Raw genomic sequence first — 15,734 nt, 5'->3', positions numbered from 1 at the left:
GAAATTCATTAACAGAATTGATTATAGTATTTGTTACAGGGGTTCTCAGATGGAGCTAGTGGTAAAGAATCCCGCTGCTGACGAAGGAGACACAGGAGACATGGGTTTGATCCCTGGGTTGGGAAGATCCCCTGGAGTAAGAAATGGCACCCCACTCCAGTATTCTTGCCTGGAAAATTCCATGGACAGAGGAGCTTGGAGGGCTACAGTCCATGGGGCCATAGAGAGTCAGACATGACTGAGTGACTAAGCAGCAGCATTTGTTATAAGTTAAATATTATTTTAGCATCTTTGGAGATTATTAAAAAGACTTTTGACAAACTTCAACACCCATTCCTCATGAAAACTTAAAATAACATAGAAATTGATAGAACCTTAACATGATAAAACATAAAACGCACACCTAAAGTTAAACTGTTCTGTGATCACGAACTGGAAGCCTTAACATTGTTAAATTCCATTGTAGGAAACACTATGGAGTTTCCTCAAAAAACTAAAAATAGAAATACCATATGATCCAGCAATTCCACTCCTGGGTATATATCTGAAGAAAATTAAAACACTAATTTGAAAAGACATATGTACCCCAATGTTCATAGCAGCATTAACTACAGTTGCCAAGACATGGAAGAAACCTAAATGTTTAACAACAGATGAATGGATAAAAAATACGACACACACAAACACACACAAAATGGAATACTACTCAGCAATAAAAAGAATGAAATTTTGCCATCTGCAGCAACATGGGTGGGCTTGGAGGGTATTACACTAAGGGAAATGTCAGACAGAGACAAATAGTGTATGATAGCACTTACATGTAGAATCTAAGAAATATAACAAACTAGTGATCATAACAAAAAAGAAACAGATTCAGAGCTATAGAGAAAAAACTACTGGTTACCAGAAGGGAGAGGGAAGGGGGAAGGGGCAGTAAAGGGGAAGGGGATTAGGAGGCACAAATTATTAGGTATAAAATAAACAAGGATATATTGTACAACATAGGGAATATAGCCAAAATTTTGTAATAACTATAAATGGAGTATAACCTTTAAAAATTGTGAATCACTATATTGTACACCTGGAAGATATGTAATACTGTACATGAACTACACAAAAAGCAATTAGGTTCAGGAGATTTTTAAAAAGAGAATATAAACTTATACCTAGTGCTATGAATTGAACTGGCTTCCCAGGTGGCACTGGTGGTAAAGAACCTACCTGCCAGCTCAGGAGACATAAGAGTCATGGGTTCGATCCCTGGGTTGGGAAGATCCCCTGGAGGAAGGCATGGCACCCCACTCCAGTACTCTTGCCTGGAAAATCCTATGGACAGAGGAGCCTGGTGGGCTGCCGTCTATGGGGTCGCTAAGAGTCGGACACGACTGAGCGACTTCACTTTCACTTTTCACTTTCATGCATCGGAGAAGGAAATGGCAACCCACTCCAGTGTTCTTGCCTGGAGAATCCCAGGGATGGGGGAGCCTGGTGGGCTGCCGTCTATGGGGTCACACAGAGTCGGACACGACTGAAGCGACTTAGCAGCAGCAGTGCTATGAATTGAACTGGCTTCCCAGGTGGCACTAGTGGTAAAGTGCCGGGGTCCAGCCCCGGTGGATCCAGGGAATTTGAAGCGGGGACGGCGTCCGCGAAAACCAGGAAACAACTGCTTAATTAAACGTTAATTAAGGATATAAAGAGTAATAGAATAAGGATAGCTCAGTAGGAAAATTCAGTGAAGAAAAGAGGCTGAAATAAGGATAGCTCAGTGAGGAAATTCAGTGGAGAAAAGAGGCTGAATAATTCAGCCAGAAGGTAAGAGAAAGAACGACATGGTGAGACCAAGTTTCGGTGAACAAGGCCCGCACTTTATTTTTCAAAGTAGTTTTATACCTTAAGTTACGCATAGAGGATAATGGGGGAAGGGGTAGAGTCATGCAGCAAGCCAGGCTTTCTTCCTGCAAACTTATCATATGCAAAAGCTTAGGTGATTTACATCATCTTCTGGCCCGGAGGCCTGTTAACATTTTAAGACCCTTTCTTCAGAAAACTTATTTTTCTCTAAAGGTGATTGGTCAGGAGCCACCCTCCAAAAGCATTAGATAAAGTTGCATTCCTACAGAGCAAAGGTGTGGTGGGCTATAACAAGAAAAAGAATTAACTCAAGGGTCCCAGGTTACAAACATTAAAGCTACTACTTACACCAATTATATTAATCAATACACTGCCAGGGACACAGCAGGTAAGGGATATGGAAATTTAGCAGCAAACATTGGCCCAACAAGTGAAAATCCCTTCACCAATACAATTTCTAATCAATCTTTTAACTACTCAAAAGAATCTGTGTTTAGACAGTTTAGAACATCTCCTGCCTCTCACAGTTGGGAGGCTCTGAAGAATCACATGTGGCCAGAAAAACCTATTCAGGCAGGCTAGAGGATTTCCATAGGAGTTTGTAGGTTGAAACACTGTCACACCCAGGAATTATTAACTGGAGCTGTAAGCTAACTCTTTTTCAGAGAGGTAGTGGGGGACAGCCCCCCGTAAAGTCAGAGGTGTAGGTGAAAGCACAAAGCAGAAAGGAGGCAGACTCTGGTTTTGGGGGTAGATGCTCGAGAATTTCCAGGGAGACTCCTGAGGCTTGATCCCGCCTTTGCGTATGCCAAGCCTCCTTCCTCAAGACCTTTGCCAGGGGCGGAGCTTGCTCCCCGCAGTAAAGAACCTACCTGCCAGCTCAGGAGACATAAGAGTCATGGGTTCGATCCCTGGGTTGGGAAGATCCCCTGGAGGAAGGCATGGCAATCCACTCCAGTATTCTTGCCTGGAGAATCCCATGGACAGAGGAGCCTGGCGAGCTACAGTCCATGGGGTTGCAAAGAGTCAGACATGACTGAAGTGACCTAGCACTTTAGTTTTTTAAAAAGATATGCCCTAATCCCCAGTAGTTCTGAATGTGACCTTATTTGCAAATAGGGTCCTTGTAGATGTAACTAACTGAGCTTCCTTAATGGCTCAGTGGTAAAGAATCTGCCTGCCAATGCAGGAGACACAGGTTCAATTCCTGGGTCCCGAAGAGCCCCCAGAGAAGGAAATGGCAACCCATTCAAATATTCTTGCCTGGAAATCTCATGGAGAGAAGAGCCTATGGGCTACAGTCCATGGGGTCACAAAAGAGTTGATGACTTAGTGACAAAACAACAGATGTCATTAATTAGGTTAAATGAGGTCATATTGGAGTAGCTGTTGTTTAGAAAAACCATAGCTTTGACTGGATGGACCTTGGACTGCCAAGTGATGCCTCTGCTTTTTAATACCCTGTCTAGGTTTGTCATAGCTTTTCTTCCAAGGAGCAACCAACCATTTTATCATTTTGTGGCTGCGGTCACCATCTGGAGTGGTTTTGGAGCCCAAGAAAATGAAATCTGTCGCTGTTTCCACATTTCCCCTTTCTATTTGCCATGAAGTGATGGGACCAGATGCCATGATCTTAGTTTTTTTGAACCATCACTCTTAGTTGAAATCTAGAGTCCCTGATGTGACCACTTCAGTGTGTGTGATCTGGCTGTGCTTCCTCACCAGCCACTGACTCTGTTCACCATATTCCTGGCAGACCACACTCTCTCATCTTCTTTATTATGGGTAGGTTTTTACCCCAGGTATTCCTGCTGACCAGGATGTTCCACATCTGGCTGATTCTTCCCTGCCTTCCAGGTCTTAGGTTCAGTGTCCCCTCCCAACCTCCCATTCCAAAATAGACTTTCTAGTTATACCCTCCCATAGTGTCCTGGACTTTTCATTTATTGCATTTACCATAGGTTGTCATGACGGCATTTATTGGAATGATAAATAATTAGTTGATGGCAATTCCCCAGTCAGAGGCCTGTTTGTTTTGCTCAGTTCTGAATGCCCAGGTGACAGGAATTCAGTAAATATTTACAGAATGGGCGAAGGCTTATAGCGTCATGGTATTAGCTCCCATTACTGTGATTGCTCCATTAAGCCTTGTACTTAAAATACTTTTTTGTTTGTTTTATAGAGTGCATTCTTGATCATTATTTTAAGATAAAAGCTATAGCAAACGTTTTTCTTTTTTTCCATCCTTTGCTCTAGTCTGCCATGTAGCTCAGCTGCAGAAAAAAGTACCTTCTTCCATGGTGCGTGTGCTTAGTCACTCAGTCGTGTCCTTAGAGTCAGTCATGACACTTTTGTGACCCCATGGACTGTAGCTCTCCAGGATCTTCTGTTCATGGGATTTTTCAGGCAAGAAAACTGGAGTGGGTTGCCATTTTCTTCTCCAGGGGATCTTCCGACCCACAGATTGAACCCAAGTCTCCTGCATTGAAGGCGGATTCTTTACCTGCTGAACCACCAGAGAAGTCCAACTTCTTCCATGGACAGTGGGTAACAGGCAGATGGGAGCCCAGGTATAAGAACCAGGGCAGCATCTTGTTAGCTCAGTAGAGGAGCTAGAGCATGTTGGAAGGCCAGGAATGGGGAGGCTAGGAGACAACAGGCAGGGACCTTCACATCCAGGTGCCACGCAAACCTGGAGGAGTCAGCAGCAGCCAACTGCTTAGGGCAGCTGTGAAAGTGAAAGTGAAGTCGCTCAGTCGTGTCCGACTCTTTTCGACCCCATGGACTGTAGCCTACCAGGCTCCTCTGTCCATGGGATTTTCCAGGCAATAGTACTGGAGTGGATGGCCATTTCCTTCTCCAGGGGATCTTCCCAACCCAGGGATTGAACCTGGGTCTCCCGAGTTGTAGACAGACGCCTTACCATCTGAGCCACCTGCCTAGAACCTCTAAGCCTGGGTGGGACCACCCTGTGGAGAAGTGTCCTCTGAGGGCAAGAAGAAAACAAATGGTACAGAAGCCTGGTGATGTAGAATGCAATCAATTTTTACAGTAAAGGAAAAAGAAAAAACTTTAAGCTAAGATCTCTTTGTTTCCCAAGACTGCATTTTAGAAAAAGTAAACGCTATTTTATTACTGGTATAAATTCAACTAGGAGGAAAGAGAACCAAAAACAAAGGACAAATGGTACATATATAGGCTTCCCAGGTGGCCCTGCTGCTGCTGCTGCCGCTAAGTCGCTTCAGTCGTGTCCGACTCTGTGCGACCCCATAGACGGCAGCCCACCAGGCTCCCCCGTCTCTGGGATTCTCCAGGCAAGAACACTGGAGTGGGTCGCCATTTCCTTCTCCAATGCATGAAAGTGAAAAGTGAAAGTGAAGTTGCTCAGTCGTGTCCGACTCTTAGGGACCCCATGGACTGCAGCATACCAGGCTCGTCCATCCATGGGATTTTCCAGGCAGGAGTACTGGAGTGGGGTGCCATCGCCTTCTCCTCCCAGGTGGCACTAGTGGTAAAGAAATCTCCTGCCAATACAGGAGATGCAATAAACACAGATTCGATCTGTGGGTTGGGAAGATCCCTTGGAGTAGGAAATGGCAACCCGCTCCAGTATTCTTACCTGGAAAATTCCATGGACAGAGGAGCCTGGAGGGCTACAGTTCATGGGGTGGCAATGAGTCAGACACGACTGAGCGCGTGCGCGCACGCACACACACACACAATGAACACTTAGATTGTATCCATATCTTAGCTATTGTAAATAATGGTACAATGAACATTGGGTGCACATATATTTTCAACTTAGTGTTTTTGTTCTCTGTGGTTAAAGACCCAGCAGTGGAACTGATGGATTAAATGGCAGTTCTAGTTCTAATTTTTTGAGGAACCTCCATAATGGTTTCCATAGTAGTTATATTAATTTACATTCCCATCAACAGTGCACAAGGTTTTCCTTCTCTCCATATCCTCACCAACACTTGTTATTTCTTGTCTTCTTGGTGACAGCCTTTCTAACAGATGTGGTGTGATATCTCATTGAAGTTTTTATTTGCATTTCCCTTATGACTAGCGATCTGGGGCATCTTTTCAGGTACCTACTGACCATCTGTGTCTTCTATGGAAAAACGTCTATCCAAGTCCTGGGCCCATTTTTTTAATCTGGTTGTTAGATTTTCTGATGTTGAGTTGTACGAGTTCTTTTTATATTTTGGTTATTAACCCTTTATTGGATATATTATTTGCCAATATCTTCTCCCGTTCAGTAGGCTGCCTTGTTGATAGTGTCCTTTGCGCTGCAAAACCTTATAGTCTAATGTAGTAACATTTATTTATTTTTGCTTTTGTTTCCCTTGACTGAAATCTCAAAAAAAAAAAAAAAAAATGCTGCTAAAACTGATGTCAAAGAGTGTACTGCCTATGTACTCTTCTAGGAGTTTTATGATTTCAGGTCTTACATTTAATACTTCAACCTATTTCAAGTATATAAAGACTACTCAGCTAGTAAAGAAATCGCCTGCAATGAGGGAGACCTGGGTTCGATCCCTGGATTGAGAAGACTCCCCTAGAGAAGGGAAAGGCTACCCACTCCAGTATTCTGGCCTGGAGAATTCCATGGACTGTATAGGCCATGGGGTTGCAAAGAGTCAGATACAACTGAGTGACTTTCACAAATATACATGGTGTGAGGAAAAAGTCCAGTTTGATTCTTTTGCATGTAACTTTACAGTTTCCCATCATAATTTACTGAGAAACTATTTCTTTCCTATTGCATATTCTTTCTTCCTGTGTCGTAGACTAACTGATCATAAAAGTATGAGTTTATTTCTGGGGTCTCTATTCTATTCCACTGACCTATGTGTCTGTTTTAGTGACAGTACTATACAGTTTTGATTAATGAAGATTTATAGTATGGTATCAAATTAGGGAGCATATTACCTCCAGCTTTGTTCTTCTTTCTCAAGATTGTTTTGGCTATTCAAGGTTTTTAGGCTTCCACATAAATTTAAGAATTATTTGTTCTACTTCTGTGAAAAATGCCATTGATATTTTGATAGGGATTGCATTGAATATGTAGATTTCTTGGGGTAGTATGGTCATTTTAACAATATTAATTCATCGAATCCCCGAGCATGACATATCTTTCTGTCTGTGTCATCTTCAATTTTTCCCAGCAATGTCTCATAGTTTTCCAAGTAAAAGTCTCTTACTTCCTTGGTTAGATATATTCTGAGGTATTTTATTCATTTTGATGCAATTGTAAACAAACTGTTTCCTTAATGTCTCTGATAGTTTGCTATTTGTGTATAGAAACAGATTTCTGCATATTAAGTTTAGATCCTGCTTTACTGAATTTATTAGTACTAATGATTTTTTAGTACTTCCCTTGTGGCTTCCCTTGTGGGCTTCCTTTGTGGGCTTCCCTGGTGGCCCAGCTGGTAAAGAATCTGCCTGCAATGCAGGAGACCTGGGTTTGATCCCTGGGTTGGGAAGATCCCTTGAAGAAGGGAAAGGCTACCCACTCCAGTATTCTGGCCTGGATAATTCCATGGACTGTATAGCCTATGGGGTCACCAAGAGTCGGACATGACTGAGCGACTTTCATTTTCAATGATTTTTTGGTGTCCTTAAGATTTCCTGAGCTTCCCTGGTGGTTCAAATGGTAAAGCATCTGCCTGCAATGCGGGAGACCCGGGTTTGATCCCTGGGTTGGGAAGAGCTCCTGGAGAAGGAAATGGCAACCCATTCCAGTACTCTTGCCTAGAAAATCCCACGGACAGAGGAGCCTGGTAGGCTATAGTTCATGGGGTTGCAAAGAGTCGGACACGACTGAGTGACTTCGCTTTCACTTTCAGGATTTCCTACATATAGTATTATGTCATCTGGAAACTGACTATTTTAATTCTTCTCTTCTGGTTTGGATTCTTTTTATTTATATGTCTGGTCTGACTGTGGAGAGAGGACATCCTTGACTTGTTCCTGATCTCAGAGGAAATGCTTTTAGTTTTTGACCACTGAGTATGATGTTAGTTGCGGGCTTATCCTCTGTGGCCTTTATTATTTTGAGGTATATTCCTTCTATGCCCACTTTGTTTGGAGCTTTTATCATAAATGGATATTTAATTCTGTCAAAAGTTTTTTCGGCATCTATTGAGATAATCATATGATTTTTTTCTTCAATTTGTTAATGTGGTGTATCAAATTGACTGATTTGAATCATCTTTGCATTCAGGAGATAAATCTCATGTAACCACGGTGTATGATTCTTTTACTGTATTGTTGAATTTTGTTTGTGAAGGATTTTTGCATCAATGTTCACTGAAAATATGTTCATTAGGGATATTTTCTTTTCTGTGGTTTCTTTGGTTTTGCTAATAAGGTGATGCTGGTCTCATAGAATGAGTTTGGAAGTATTCCTTTCTCTTCAATTTTTGCAGAATAGTTGGAGAATGATACGTATTAACTGCTCTACATATGCTTGAGAGAATTCATCTATGAAGCCATCTGGCCCTGGATGTTTTTAGGGAGGGGGGATGTTTTTTAGAGGGGGAAGTTTTTAAACTACTGATTCAATTTCATTATTGGTAACTGGATTGTTCATATTTTCTTTCTGATTCAGTCTTGGGAGATTGCGTGTTTTGAGGAATTTATCCATTTCTTCTACACTGTCTATTTTATTGGTATATTGTTCATAGTAACCTCTTTTGATACTTCGTATTTCTGTAGTGTCAGTTGTAACTTCTCTTTTATTTCTGATCTTATTTATTTGGGCCCTCTTTTTTCTTGAAGAGTATGGGTAAAGGTTTATCCGGTTTTTTTTTTTTTTTTTAATCTTTTCAAAGAACCAACCCTTAGTTTCATTGATCTTTTCCATTTTTTTCGTGTTTACTTCATTTATTTCTGCTCTGATTCTATTGTTCCTTTCATTCTAATAACTTTGTGTGTTCTTCTAGTTCTTTTAGATGTAAGGTTAGATTGTTTGAGATTTGTCTTGTTTCTTGAGGTAGGCTTGTATTGCTATAAACTTCCCTCTTAGAACTGCTTTTACTGCATCCTGTAGATTTTGGATCATTGTGTTTGCCTATGTCCATCCATTCTTCTCTGGAGTTCCTTGAACATTTTCATAATTATTATTCGGGACCCCGATGTTCAAATCAGATCCAACTGTTATAGAGAATTACTATACTATGCTGGAGGCCCAGAATCTTAGGACTGCTAAAAATCCTAATGATTATTAGTTATACCCCAAAGATCTTGAAACCATCTCTACAGTTCCTGCTGCGTGACTACTGCTTAAATACTTTGTATGCTGGTGAACTCACTATCTTCTACGGCAGCCAAGCCATTATTTCATTTAAATATTTATGGAATGTGTTCCCTCTGGCAGGCACTAGGACTACAGGTGACAAGAACATAGGCCCAATACTTAAGAAGTTTATAGTTTGAGAACAAATTTCTCTGCTGTGTTTGCTCACTTGCTTGCTTGTTAAACAGGGCCATATACTTTGCTTGCACTGAGGGTAATCATCACTACTCTCCCTTCCACAGGTCACCCAGCATTTGGGTGAATTACAAGCACAAGGCCACAGTCCTCTCTCAGACTCAATCAATCTTACCCTAATTATCCCTAGAAAAGGAAAGGAAAGTGAAGTCGCTCAGTCGTGTCCAACTCTTTGCAACCCCATGGACTGTAGCCTACCAGGCTCCTCTGTCCATGGGATTTTCCAGGCAATAGTACTGGAGTGGATGGCCATTTCCTCCTCCAGGGGATCTTCCCAACCCAGGGATTGAACCTGGGTCTCCCGCGTTGTAGACAGACGCTTTACCGTCTGAGCCACCAGGGAAGTCCGGGCATTTAGAAATGGCTTACACAACATTTTCCAAACCTTTTTCTCCCCAGAGGACTTCTAGAGTCAGTCATTTGTCTAGTTGCAAAATTGCTTCTCCTCTGCCTTTCCATTTTAAGTTTCCAAATTCTGCCCCTAGGTCCATTTCAAAACCTGTAATCGGATCACTCAGGGGTTGAGCTTCTGTGGAGTATCTATGTTCTTCTCCATATTCATCTTGGAACAAACCCACACCAGAACTCACTTTTCATTCCAAAACTTGCCTTGTGCTCCCTATTCCAAAACCACTGCATCTGAAAAATTGCCACCCATCTCAAAGCCACCCCCTACTTTGTGTTACCAATTCAAAATACAATTTGTGTCTAAAAACCAGGATGCTTTCAAAATTGTTTTGGAAGATATTCTACAAGATCAGTTTAAAGTCCTCAAGATTATCTTCCCTGATGACTCTCCTCCACTCCAGCCCCAGCTCTCTTCATTCTCCCTCATTTAGAGTCCTAGGTCAGACCACAGATCATCTTCTCAGTCTTTGCTCTCAGCCTCATCAGAGGAGATTCCTGTCTGATTAATGCATCCAACTTTCTGTAAAGTGGACATTTGCAGATTGATAAGCAAGTTATTTTCAATGTCCCAATTTCAACTTTCAGGCAGAGCTCATTGTGTTTCCAAGCTCCATTTTGCACTCACTCCCTTCTACTAGGCTGTACTGTAATAATTGGCCCTGGAATGCTCTAATGATGTGTGGGGAACCAAGCAGCTAGTGCCCACTGGGTACATGATCTATACCAGCCTGCTAAATCCTCTCCACAATCCTGGGAGACTGGCTCTACTAACTCATTGTCAAAGATGAGGAAATGAGGCGGAATCAGGTCAAGTCACTTGTCTAAGACCTCTTAGCTGGCAAGTGGAAAACAAATTCACGTGTCTGATTCCAAAGCCAAAGCTTTTTCTCCTGCTTTATCTACTTAACTCCCTTATATGAAGATTGGAACTATTCAGGCAAATAACCTTGGACAAGCCAATTAACCTTCTCTGAACATGAGGTTCCTTCCCAACTGAAGAAGTTGAACTAGATGGCTGCTGCTGCTGCTGCTGCTGCTAAGTCACTTCAGTCATGTCAGACTCTTAGCGACCCCATGGACTGCAGCCTACCAGGCTCCTCTGTCCATGGGATTTTCCAGGCAAGAGTACTGGAGTGGGGTGCCATCACCTTCTCCGAGATGGATGCTAGAGCCCTTTTATCTCTTACATGCTCTCTGTTCCTACTGCACTTGAGCTGGAGGATTCTGGAGGAAGAACTTATGCCAACCTCAAGCCATAGCAACAGCAGTAATATAAACACTAATCATTTGTTGAATGCTTACCCTATAACAGGTGAATAATAACTTTACTTATTTTAATCCTTCTAGTAGGTTCTACTTATCATCCTCATTTTATGGATGAGGATTACAAACAAAAGTTAGAACACGCCCAAAGTCACACAGCCAATAGATGCAAACCCAGGGGTATCTGATTTCCAAGCCCATGCTCATGGGCACATTATGCTATATTTTGAAAGAGGCAGGGGAAGGGAAGGAAGTCAGGCATTGTGAGAAATGGTCTTTTAGGGCTAGAGAAACATATACACCTGGCAGAATGATCAGAGGTAAGTCACTTGGGATGAGGAAGGACATTCAGAACTTCAGGTAATTAGTCTATCCTAGTCTCCACCACCTTGATCCCAGCTCTAAGCAGATGTGTTCCCTGCTTCCATGCACAGAATGCTGCCCTGGCAGGTGCCTGGCCTGGGAGACCTTTGCTTGCTACTGAGTCTTGCTCCTAGAGGAGACTTAGACCCAAAGTCACTACACCTTTCATCTCACTGGTGGTGTTTTTAATCTAATCTTATTACCGGGTCTGAGATGTTCTGACCTCTCTGAACTTTAGCCAAAACTGCCAGACCCCCAGCCCACGTGCTATCACACCCAGTACTTTTCTGGGGCTGTCAGAGTCTTGACGTGCAGTAAGTAGGGCTGGCAGGACTACGAAATCATCACCAAACATAATGGAAAAGAAAGAAAAATGGGTCTCTGAAGAATAAGCAAGTGTCCATCAGGGGGTTATTCTAAGCTGGCCAATTATGAGAGAGGGCTCAGCATTGTATGAAGGCTGCCATCGAAAGAGTCTATAGGTCCCACGGTCCCTGGGAAAGAAGTCAAGTCAGATTTGCAAAGGCAGGTACATAGATGGCCTGGTGGAGCACAGGTAAATCTGGATTTGGATACGACTTGACTGGGGCTTCCCAGATGGCACTAGTGGTAAACAATTCACCTGCCAATACAGGAGACCCCAGAGACTTGGGTTCGATCCCTGGGTCAGGAAGATGCCCTGAAGAAGGAAATGTGACTCCACTCCAGTATTCTTGCCCGGAAAATTCCATGAGCAGAGGAGCTTGGCAGGTGAGACCCCATGGGGTCACAAAGAGTCGGACACAACTGAGCAGCACATACACTATTTGCCGGCTTCCTTTCTCTGGCTTCAATGTACAGCCCTGGTCAATAAAATGAGGATAATTAGAACTTCACAGAGTGGCTATAAACATTAGAAATAATCCGCACACACTAGAGAAACAGAAAGGGGGCTGGGCCTACTATCCTCATTCTGAAGGAAACAGTATGAGAAAGGCTTTTTTTCCTGCCATGAGTAGTCAAGACATCATTGCTGTTTTTCATGTTGTTCTGCTTGTCTGAAAACTGGGGCGTGACCATTTGGTGAGTAAAAGCTGACAATACTCACTGGGCACTAAAATCCAGAATGAAGTAAGTCTCTGGAATAGAAAACCAGCTTCTGGAGATTGCTGGGAAACACCACCCAGACCTTCAGTGGAGGAGTCATACAGCTTTTCATATGGGGAATTTTTTAAACCTGACTTTTCCCCACTTCAACACAAGATCTAATGATCACCTCAAGATCACTGTTATCCGAGAAGATAAAGGAATAGTTGGTCAAAAACCAGGAAAGGCAAAGGACAAATTGGCCACCATAAAAATGTAATTTGTGACGTGAGGTGGGATGGTGACATGTAGGATGAGAAATGAACCCACCAGTCATGCAGGTGACCATATGTCCCAGGTAAGGGCTTTGTCCCAAAAGTTTCAATAGCGCCCACCCCCTCTAATTCTCAGAGAAGTCCCAGTGTGGACAATAAATCATTTGGTCACCTAGCAGTCATGTGGAATCCAAAATATCACTCACACATTTATGTGATGGGAGGGGGAACCTATCTATACTAATAGGTCTACAAAGCCCCAGGCAGATGGACACTTAGAGAAGGAACTTCCAGAACCTTGCTCTCTAAGCCCAAGTACTCTTCCTCATATTTTTACTAAGTCCCTCTGATTTCTACTTAAGCCCATTCACTGACTGGTGAAATGAAGTGAAGAAAATAGGCGTGAGACAGGGAGGGGGGAGGCAGGGAGGGTAGGAAAAAAACCCAAGGAATCCTAGGATCATCAGTCAGTTGTTTTGTACCATGAAATCAAATGGGGAAATGGACTGACTGACTGTGCTTGTCTGCAGTAGGTCTGTCTTTCTGGAAGGCAGAAGTATTGCTTAGGGAGTGGACAGTATTAGTCAGTAGCGTGTCTTGGCATGACTCAGGGGCCCCTTTGAAGACTTCTGTTTTGGGGTTCCTGGGAGGCGTCCTAAAGGAGTTCACTAGTTTCTGACCATTGCAGATTAGACCCACTGAGAATTTGATATTTGTCCAAGTTCCACTGGAAGTCAGGATGTGTACGTGTGTCTGGTGGGTGGTGTGGGTGTACCGCCCTGATCCAGGAAATGCACAAGGGCAACCCCCGCTCAACTCCGACCACACCCAGCTAGCCCCCTGTGCTCTATTTTAAAAGCCTCAGCGTAGCCTGATCTGAGGTCTGTGCCGTCCATCCCCCCTTGTTTACTGGAACATTGGGTCACGGCAGTACAGCTGGAACGCAATCTCTGGGCGACTCAGCAAGGCCGAGGCAAGCCCTCCCAGGCGTCATGTCATTGCACTGTTTTTCCTCCCTCCCACTGAGTTTTCTTGGAAGTTCTGAGCCAGGCTCAGCATGTATCTCCAGAGATGCATTCCAAATTCCCAGCTGCTTGCAACTCAGCAAGTCTCACTGCCCCTCCTTTTAACATCCAGGTGCCCTGAAAGGTTAGAAATGAAGAAGCTCACACCAAAGGGTGTCCCAGACTCTTTGATGTATTTGCTACTGCCTGCTGTCACACAGAGTTCAGACACCGTGTCCCCCCCTTCAAAAGCAAAGAGGAAAATCATCTTTGTTGAGATGCCTTTGTGACTTGGCAAACTTGCCTCTAATCTGTACATCTGTCCTAGCTGAGGGGAATGGGCCAGGGTGGGGGGTGTTGCTGCTCTTTTTCTTTCTGAGTACCGGTTTCATGTGATTCTCCACCACCCTGAATTCCCAGTGATCTGTCGCAGTCCTTCTCCTTATTTCCCTCCAGCTTTCCCACCCCCCTTAATTTCTTCCCTTCAGTGTTGTCTCTTCTCATCATGATCACGTTATCCCTTCCTGGACTAGAGGAAATAATGGGAGGCAGGGAAAAAACAGTCAAACACATCAGTGATGTAAAAATCGTATTGATCTCATTAAGGGTGAAAATGGTACCTGTGTCTTTTAGATTTGTTCTTGCTCTTGAATTATTTATTGATTCTTTAGGATTGGGTGCTGGTTCTCAAAGTGTGGTCCCTGGACCTGCAGCAGCAGCAGCAGCACCTGGGAACTTACTGCAAATGCACATTCACAGGCCCTAGACCAGACTCCCTGAATCAGTAATTCTTGGGCTAAAGTCCAGCAATCTGAGTTTTAACAAGCCCTCCAGGTGACTGTGATGTGTGCAAAAGTCTGTGAAACACTAGGGTAAAGGATTCTCCATAGGTTTGGGGGGCAGGGGAGGTTTGAGGTTTCCCTCTGCTCTTCAGATATAAGAATCAATGTATGAAGAACAGAGCCTGTGCCATGCTCCTGAGGGCTGGCTATGCACCTTGCCTCTCATGCTGGGGCAGGTGTGAGAGCGAATGTGAGGACTGAGAGCTGATGGTGACCCAACTGGATGCCCTCGGTGAGCTGGCTTCATGGGTCACCCTTTGGATACCCTTTGGATAGGGTCTGGGACTTCCTGATCTTCTGTGTTAAGCATCCCTCTAAGAGAATGTCATGTAATGGCGCAGACTCATCACTCAGCTTCTCATCTGCTCTCAGGCAAATATGACTATAGTTGTAGATGGAAACTGTAGAGTTTATTCCTTTTATTCTTTTCTTGTACTAAATCAAGCAAATAACTAGAAACTTGCTCTTTCTTTCTTTCTTGTTCTCTGAAGAGCACCTAAGATTATTATGAGGATTGAGATCTCTGCATCGAGATTGGCAAAGTCCAACTCAGTAGCTCTAGCCACACTGATCAATTAAAATGTGGGTACAGTCCTAACTGAGAGGTTCTGAAAGTGTAATTATACAACATATTCTGAAGGAATAGTACAAAAGTGAAAATTATTTTTCATTAATAATTTTTACATTGATTACATGTTCAAATTATAACACTTTGGATGTACTGGGTTACATAAAACATATTAACATTAATTTCATCTACTTATTTTTACCTTTGAAAATGTGGCTACTGGAAAGTTAAAATTAACAAACGTGGCTCATATTTGTGACTCACATTTTATTTCCAAGGGACAGCACTCACTGGTCCAGTTAGCTGGGGGCTCTGGTCAAACACAGGATTTTGAGTAAGACTACAGGAAGTCTTTGCCAAGAGCAAATACAAGGAAGCAGGTGTAAACTACAGCACATATAATGTGTTAGGTAAGGCAATGGAGCCTAAAGCGTGGCAGCTGATCTCCTGAACCATGAAGCTAGACATACTAGGGTTGTCTAGATTCTGCCACTTAACTCAGTCAAGTAACTTAAACCTCTCTGAATTTCAGTTTTCTTATCTGTAAAATGACTTGCTGGTTCTTAACTCAAAGTGCTTTGGGGAGAATTAGTG

Source organism: Bos javanicus, chromosome 16, assembly GCF_032452875.1.
Source record: "Bos javanicus breed banteng chromosome 16, ARS-OSU_banteng_1.0, whole genome shotgun sequence".
NCBI lineage: Eukaryota > Metazoa > Chordata > Mammalia > Artiodactyla > Bovidae > Bos > Bos javanicus.
The sequence above is the reverse complement of the archived record's forward strand: the minus strand, read 5'-3'. Positions refer to the sequence as shown.